The following is an 8198-nucleotide window of genomic DNA, read 5'->3' as shown; positions in this document are numbered from 1 at the left end:
GGTGTGGTGGCTTTGTAACCACACAAATTCAAGGGCAAGAAGGTAATTGACTAAAGCAAGCACAAAAACCAAGCAACCAAGCCAAGCAAATCATTTTTCATCAAAATCAAAAAGAAACCAAGGCATTGTTCTTCATGCTCTCGGCCAAAACAGAATCAGAACACTAAAACTGCTGTATCTCCTTCATTTCTCACTCAAATATTGTGTTCTATAGCTCATTGGAAAGGTATTGAGATGGCCTACAACTCTTGTTCACAAGTCTCGTCCAAATAATCATGGTAAGACCCTCATTTTTACAGTTCTTTAAATCGGACTTTTAGAAACTTCAAAGCCTAACTTTGTGTTCTTGATTTCTTTGGAAAGATCAAGCTTGTAGGAGGCTCCCTAAGGCTTCCTAGCAACTTAACACCTCCCAAGGAAGGTATAAACTTCAAACCCTAGCCTTTACTTTATTTTTTAGTAAGTTTAATGGTTGGTGTTGTGAAATGAGAAGCATGGATTGTGATTATTAGTAGTTTGGTTTGATTTGGAAGTGTTTTGGTAATTGAAGCTTGATTATAGTTCATAGGTCTTGATTGTGGTTGTTTGAGTTGAAAACCTTGGAGATTATGGACTGATGTGGTATGGTTTAGGTGAAGTTTTGTTGTATTGATGGTTATGAGTTGGTTGGTGGTTAATTGGAGTAGTTTAAACATTGGTAATCGCGTAAATATAGCCGTCGTAACGTCCGATTTTCTTTGGACTGTTTTTGTGCATAACATTAGGACCCGAGAACCCCCTGCTAGATTATGACCACTGCCATGATTAGATAGCTCATGTTACGAGCTTCGTTTTGATATGTAGTTCGTTCGATTCCGATGCACGGTTTAGGAGAAACGACCGTTTCAAGTAACGGCGTTTCGCGAACGAAACTTTTCCCCTCGCCTTACTTTGAAACATAGGTTAAAGACCAAAAAGGGTTAATTAATGTATGAAACATTTATGGTAAGTGTGTTAGGCAGTTGGTAAGACACTCGCGAAGGAATCGCTTTAAAACTCGTAAAGGTTAAATTATTAAAAATGGTGGAGCCGAGGGTACCCGAGTGGCTTAAGCGAATCAGTGAGCGCAAAACAAGCGTTAGAGTCTAAGTTAGTTAAAGTATAGATTTACAAGTGATTTTGGTTTAATTCCAACTTACTTGTTGTTTATAGGTTACCAGACTCGTCCCGAGCCATTCGTAACCCCAGTCGCTCAGGCAAGTTTTCTACCCGTTATACTGTTGTTGTGATGTAAATATATGTATATGCATTATCTTGTGATATTGCATGATTGTTATTAGCAAATTTTGCGATATATTGGAGCATGCTAATATGGTATATATGCATGTCTGTTTCGTAATCTGGTTATCTATCTGTTGATTTCAATGCTTATAGTTGCATAATACCTATGCTAGAAATAAGCAAGTAGTTGCGTATACCCTTAGTATAGGGGATAAAAGGTGAACATATTTCTAAACCGGGAGTCGATGTTCCCGAGTATATATATATATATATATATATATTTATATATATATATATATATATGGATATAGTTTTTAAAACTATTAATCGAATAAGGTTTATTCGATAACTTTAACTTTATTTTATTATTGAATATTATTTCAAATATTATTCGAAGGCGTATAACTCCTTTACATTATTTATTGAATATTATTTGAATATTCATTTGAGGATGTATGACTCCTTTATTTTATTTAATGAATATTATTTATAATATTCATTTGAGGTATTATGACTCAGCTTATTTTATTTATTGAATATTATTTGAATATTCATTTGAGGATCTATGACTCCGATTATTTGCTGAGATATATTCTTTATTTTATTAAAGAATAAGGTGTCGATAATCAAACTTATTTTTGATTATTCAAATAAAGATATTACTTTCGTATAAGTATATCTTTGATTATTTGCTATTCATTTCAAGTATAAGTTTTAATACTTCTACTTCAATTATTTTATAAAGATTATCTTTTATGGGAATATTATTTAAATAATAATATTCAGACATTTTCTAAATATTCTGGGGACTGATTTACTTCATTAAATCAGTTTTACTCCAAACACTCTTTAAAGTGTTTTCGAGTCTTTAAAATGATTTTCAAAAGTTAAAGCGGATCCCAAAACTATTTTTATATTTAAGATCTTCCTTTTAAAAAGGGGATTTAAATACTCGCTCAAAACCTGGGGGATCCGGCTCGATGGTGTGTTTTATATTCGCAACAAGGTTGCTGTCTTGGTAAAAGAGTTTTTGATTACTTACCCAATATTCGGGAAGTAAAATTCTTGGAACAAGTTAATCCATTAACAGGCATCGCCTGGGAAATATCGGTGAGTTTTCCTTTCCAACTAGGTACGACTTCTTGGTGGAGCCGTATCAACAAGTTTCTACTTGGGGAAAGGGGGAAACGAGCTTTACGTTTCAGAGTCATGGATTTCATCTGAACTAGGAGTGGCGTAAGTGGTCGAGTAGCGCCGGCCCAGCCTTATTATATTGGCCCAAATGGCCTGGAAGTTCCGCTAAGGCGGTCCATTCCTTAGGAGTTCAGTGTTCGGTTGACAAGTAAATCCGACAGGTTCTCCTCTACATGTAGAAAATGGTGGGGTTGTACTACTACGACTGATCATCGTAAGTGGTCTTCCTGGCGCGGTAAACTCCCGTAATGAGTTCATCATCCAATTGGATAATTTCTGCAACACTACCCAGAGCACTTCGATAGAAAGGCTACGGTTGGGCGATTGTTGAGTGTTGGCAGGGTCAAGTTTTCAAAATGATGTTTACATCAAATGAAGTATCTCGTAACTTCATTTTATTTTGATAATATTTTAAAGATTTAATCTATTCAAATCTTGCCTTATAGTCTCATCTATGTGATGAACTTTTGAAGCTAATTATAACTTGAACGGTGGTAGTTCAAGTAGTATTTGGGAAAGATATAAGTATATTGGGGTATCTTGTAACTTCATCTTTTAAACTTATATCTAATTAATAATTGTCTTATGAATGACAAAGATTTTCAGAAAAACGTTGAGACAAGGTTAGATATATGAGATCACCTTGCAACGATATTTTTTTCATACAGTTACACACTAGGACTTTGTGTATATTATGCATGGAAGAGGACTTCCAATATTTTGAAAAGTATATATGTATATATACTGAATATTTTGCGACTTCATCGCATTAAGTTATCAACTTGGTTCATTTCTTTTGACCAAGACTTTCATGAGTATTATGAGTAGGCTCATATATTGTAAATCATTATACATATTATTTTGGTGGGCTTGCTGCTCACCCTTGCTTTCTTCTTTCATCACACAACAACAGTTAGGAAAGATGGCCAGACTCCAGCAGACCCAGCGCAAGCGCGTGGGAAGCGTCCCGCGTCTTCCCGTTGATGTTGTAGCTGCTATAGCTGCAGAGGTAGATCTATTGTAGATCAGACCATCTACTTTTGAGAATCAATTATGTATAATTATAACTTGTGGCAGATAATGGCAATTAACTGTAAATTTATCAAGTAATCATTTTGGGTTGTAATAACTTTTAAATTGTGGATTCAAAGACTTGTACTTATTTAAATTTCATCTCTGAGACTATAACGGGTTGTGGTGTGTGTTAGTGTGGGGTCACAGCATAAGGTTATTTATTATTAATTAAGTGAAGTGATATTGTGGAAAGAAAGACCGTGACGACCCGGATCCCCGACCCCGGATCTGGGGGTGTTACAGTGAGGGCATTCAGGCTAGGAATAGAAAGAATTTACTAGGTGGCAGTAGTTCAACCTTCAGGAAAGCAAATTCAGGCAAGTAACTCTGATTACTTGTGTAAATGGTTATAAAGAGAATGTTGTTCATACCATGTAGAGTATTAAACTGTTTAAGTATGAAACCCTTGTTTTATGAAACCCTGATATTGATTTGAAGTACCCTTGTTCTTGATAATCTGTTATTGATAAGCTTATTGATTTCACCCTTTGATAATCTGTCATTTCTGTTCAAGTTACCTATTAAGCCATGAATTATATTGAACCCTTTGATTATCCTTGTTAACCCTGTTTAATGATACCCTGTTTCTCTTGATCACCCTATTGATCCCTAAATCAATGCTAATCTTTCTAATTTAGTGCCTAGTTATCCCTGATTCAGAATTCCTATGAATTGTTCCTTGCGTACCTTTGAATCATTCCCTGAACTTTGTTTCCTTAAAATCTGAATTAAGAATGAGTTTCGACTTGAAAGAGTCCGAATGATTTCAAATGCTTGGTAATGATAAAAATGGATTTTTGAAAACCTATTTGTTTTTCCAACTCAAGGTTTTCCAAATGAATTCCTGATGGATTGGATTGGGACGTAAGAGGCTAGTGGGACTAGTCCAGTCATGGTAAGAGGCTAGCTGGGCTAGTCCAACTTAAGGCTGAAATTATGCCGAATGGTACCTTAAAGACCGGATGGAGGTCGGTACGGGCTGATCACCCGTACATAATGAAATGGAAAGATAAGTGATCCAATCAAGGGTTCTAATTGATTATTTAAAAAAGGGAACTGAAACTTTTCGTTCAGTAAATTGATTTTTGAAAATGAAAATGGTTTATATTGCTTTGAAAAGAGTTGATTATGTTATTGTGGAGCTTAAAGCTCGAGAACCCTGATTCTTGAAATTATTGATCATATGATTGATTCTATATATTGAAATACTGTTGCTTTCCTCTATTGAAAGATCTATTCTGATCCTTTACAGATTTGTGATGAATGTCGGCTTTCGTCCTGCTTTGAGCCTTGTTCCTTGAAAGCCCCATACTATTCTTCAGAAACCTTTCCTTAACCCAAAATATGGAAATCTGCCACCTAGATCAAATAAAGTAGAATGCCCTGAGTTTGGTAAAGCATATTGTGATTTGATATTGTAGAACTGCTATATAGTTACTTGCTGTGTTTTATAGTCATTTGTTTTGTTTTAATCTAACCATGGTAGTTAAGCAAGAAGATGGCCAGGCTTAGGCGCACTGCTCGTAAGAGCGTACCTGGTGGTCCCTACCGTGTTGAGGGCTTCCGGTTGCCAGAGCAGTTAGTGGTAATTATGAGTGAGCTCGCGCCTAGAAAGAAGTGTTTAAAGATACAATGGGTTATCTGTCGGTTCCCAGCCGGAATCGATATTGTTTATTTAATAATATTTTAGGTTTGTAAGTTATATTTTATGATTGGTAGTTGTGATCTTGTCTCATACTTTATCCTGTTGATCCTGTTAGTAGTTAATCGGGGTTTATGCATATTTAATTATTAGATTAGAGGTGTGTGAGTCCTCATTTCCTAACCCCGAGATTGAGGGCATCACAAGTTAGTATCAGAGCTACAGGATCTAGTCCCTGAGACAAATTAGAATTTAAAAAGGGGTATTTTGGGAATATATCTATATCGCGAGAGAGTTCGGCTCATATAGAGTTGAGTTAGACTATTAGGTATAGTCTAAGGAAAGTGTTTATTGGTAAAGCGGAAACTAGAGTTAGGGTGTGAGTTAGCTGGAAGCTTTATTTAACCCCAACATTGTTTCTTGGTTGTTGTTTTGTGTTTTCTCTCAGGATCCTAGCAGTGGTAGTGACTCAGACTCAGAGATTAGTTTGACTGGTACCCCTGTGGACCCCGTTCCACCCTCTCCAGAGGAGCCTGTGTATGTTAGTTCAGACCCAGAGGAGGACCCTTCTGAGAGTAGTGAGATCCCCATGCAGATTTCACCCTTGAGGCCAGATTCAGCGTCCCCTGCCCCTGAGCCAGAGTCCGAGATGCCTAAGACTGTTCCTGTCAGTGTTGATGGCAAGTTAGCCCAGGATCGAGACTTTGTGTACTCCCGCATTCCTGAGTTGGGAGCTTTGGTGGATAGATTAGCCAGAGAATCTAGGCAGAGTGCTTCTGTTATGGATGATGAGTGGCGAGTTCGGGTGAAGATGGTGGAGCAGGTTGCCAGGAGGAGATTGGATGAGGGACCATCCACTAGTGATGCTGATGCTGAGGCCGGAGGCTGCATAAGATCATTCGCTGGATGTTGATTGTGTTGAGAGAGATTTTAGATGATTAGACGGGACTGTTAGTTGAGCCCGTAGATTGTTGTTTTTCAGCGACGGTAGGCTTTGGGATGCTTGGTCAGATGTCGGGATCCCTTTTTCATTTATCTTGTTGTATTTCAGATCAGTGTTGTAGTAGTAGTATTAGTAGTTGGAAGTTAGGGGTAGATAGGGGGATGTTTTCCAGTTTTTCCTCTGTTTAACCCTGTTATTTATTGTACCTTATTTCAGAACCTGTGATATCCTGATGTACCATTTATTTAAATAAATCCATTGTCTTGCTTTCCATTGTGCACCTTGAATATCTCTTCAACTGTTCTCAATACCATGATTTAATACAACCATGTTTTCGTATAACCATGTTTAAAGCTTATAAAACCCTGTTATGTGCCATGATAAAACGACACTGATATGAGAATTATGTAGTAATAGGATTGCATGTGCAAATTGGGTAAAACTTAAAACCCACAAAAAAGATTTCATAAAAACTGTTGTTATATATATGTCATGCCATCGTATTGTTAAATAATTGCTCAATCAGGTTTGCAAGAAATGGCCAACTCACCAGATCACCAAGAAGAAGAAATTCCCACCCAAGACCCAGAAATAAACCCAGAAACCACTATGATGAGCAGACTTGCTCAGCTTTTACAACAACATGTGGCCCCTAAAGTTGGAAACCTTAAGCACTTTCAATCTGTTCATCCCCCAAAGTTCTTAGGTTTGCCAGACCCGATTAAAGCTCAGTCGTGGTTGAGAGAAATGGAAAAAGCCTTTGAGTTAGCAGAAGTTAAGGACGACAAGAAAGCTCAGTATGCAAGTTATTATCTGAAGGATGAAACAAGTTCTGGTGGGAGTCTTCTAAGGCATTTTTGGAAGGCAAAGACTTATCATGGGAGAGGTTCACCGAGATGTTTCTGGAGAAGTATTTGCTAAGTTATACGCAAGATCAGTTGGAGATAAAATTTCTGGATCTTAGACAAGAGGATATGTCAGTAGCGGAATATGAAGTGAAGTTTTCGGAATTATCTAGATTCGTACCTGAGTACGTAAATACAGAAGCGAAGAAGGCTAAGAGGTTCCAGCAGGGACTCAAGCCGTGGATTAGGAGTCAAATAGCAATGTTGGGGATCAAGAATTATATTTCTTTGGTTCAGAAAGCAATGATAGTGGAAGGTGGGCAGGAAGCTGCAAGAAGAGAAAATGAAGGAAGAAAGAGGAAGTTTGAAAGCTCTGAGCAAGAGCAAGGAAGCTCAAAGTTCAGAGGGAGGTTTGGGAAAAATGGTGGAGGTCAGAACCAAAAGTTCCAGAAGTTTAGACCCGGTAATGGATCTCAGAAGAACCGTTTCCAGAAAGTTGGACAACCGGGGAAGGATAGCAGACCCCAGATGCAAGAATGCAGGAACTGTGGAAAGAGACACCCGGGGAGGTGTAATAAGCTGGATATAACATGTTTTAAGTGCAACCAGAAGGGGCATTATTCTTCAGAATGTCCAAATGGAGTAAGGAAGCCTGATTCGACATGTTTCAAGTGTGGCAAAGTGGGCCATATGGCCAGGAATTGCAAGGAGCCTGTTCAGAAGGCTAATAATGTTCTCAGAATTGCTAGACCGCCGTCTCTCCCAGCACCATCAGCTCAACGCAGAGCTAGAACCTTTAACATGACGATGAAAGATGCGGTGCAAGAGGTGGACGTGGTAGCAGGTATGCTTGTTATAAACTCAGTAGAAGTAAAAGTTTTGATGGATTCTGGAGCAACTAGATCTTTTATCTCTGAAAGTATTCTTGATAAGTTAAATTGTGTTGCGTACCCTCTAGAGCCTAATATGATTGTAGAGGTAGCAAATCAAGAGAAAGTTATTGTTAGTAAGATTTGTCCAGATTGTGATGTGACTATAGAAGGTCGGCACTTTTCTGCTGACTTGATTCCTTTTAAGTTAGGAGAATTTGAGGTCATATTAGGAATGAATTGGTTGTCAAACCATGAAGCGCAAATGGAATGGATTGGTCTATTAATAATATACTCCTTCCGTCCTTTTGATTTCTCATAAAAAAATTGGACACAGAGTTTAAGAAATATGTATAAAGTAGTGAAAAAGA

This window comes from Apium graveolens, chromosome 2, assembly GCF_009905375.1.
Source record: "Apium graveolens cultivar Ventura chromosome 2, ASM990537v1, whole genome shotgun sequence".
Classification (NCBI taxonomy): Eukaryota; Viridiplantae; Streptophyta; class Magnoliopsida; order Apiales; family Apiaceae; genus Apium; species Apium graveolens.
This window is presented reverse-complemented; position numbering follows the sequence as displayed.